Genomic DNA, 1,064 nt, shown 5'->3' on the forward strand with positions numbered 1-1,064 from the left:
CTTTATAAAAATGTCCAGCTTATTGTAAAACTAAATTGTTTACCTGATTTGTAAATTTGTGATCTAATCAGTAATAACCATGACAACCGAGGATAGATTTCGCGCTGCCCTCAACGTGATACAAAACCTTCCTAAAGATGGTGAGTTTTCTTTAGAACCGACGTGCAACCTCATAATTATGTATGTTCGGGTGTCTGAAAGTTTTTATTAATAAGTAATATATTATCAAAGTAATAATTGTAATAAGATATAAGCAAAAGTAGGTTATAAATATACAAAGTTTAACTGCCGCAAGCTTTATGTGTTTTCTAATGTGACGTCTTTTTTAGATTAATGAGAAAACAGAAGAATTAAAGGCAGTAAATCTTTTATATAGAGTTGTGCTTCTGTAAAATTAAATTGGAACCTTCCAGAATTTTATTGGCCACACCATTTATGTTTCAGGTCCCTTCCAGCCGTCCAATGATATGAAGTTGAAGTTTTATGCTCACTACAAGCAGGCTACTCAAGGATCATGCAAACAGGTAAAGTTTCCTTTTCAAGCAATATGAAAGTAAAAGAATAGATGTGGCACGACCAAACTATATGTGACTCTGCCAAGTAGGGGGGGGGGGGGGACCCTGTGCCGACGTTCAATTAGGTCTGAATATCAGCCAATAGCGTCGGAAATTTAAACACAGCTAAGTCGTTCCATAAGAGCTGAAAGCGCTCTGCTAGCAGACGAAAAAGGTCCCCACCACTTAGGCCAGGTAGTTGTCTGGGTTATATATCTATACTTGTACATTTATCCAAGCAGCTTTTTCCTGGTCATTACAATATGTACATTAGTTTTATGGTTATGCTACTCGTAATTTGATTTTGCCTTAGAAGTGTGAAGCTCAAGCATTTATTATTTATCTTAATACTGCCTTACGTAACTCAAAGGCTTTCTTGTGATACCCAAATAAAATTTGTTTTCTCTTTTCTTATTATAATCGACAAATATTTATATTACACTTAAAATCAACTTTTAAAAGCACGATGCTTTTGATTTAGGTCTCAATAAATACTCAGATATTTATATT

This window comes from Acartia tonsa, chromosome 10 (assembly GCF_053477335.1).
Source record: "Acartia tonsa isolate MP-2025a chromosome 10, ASM5347733v1, whole genome shotgun sequence".
In the NCBI taxonomy this organism is placed as follows: Eukaryota; Metazoa; Arthropoda; class Copepoda; order Calanoida; family Acartiidae; genus Acartia; species Acartia tonsa.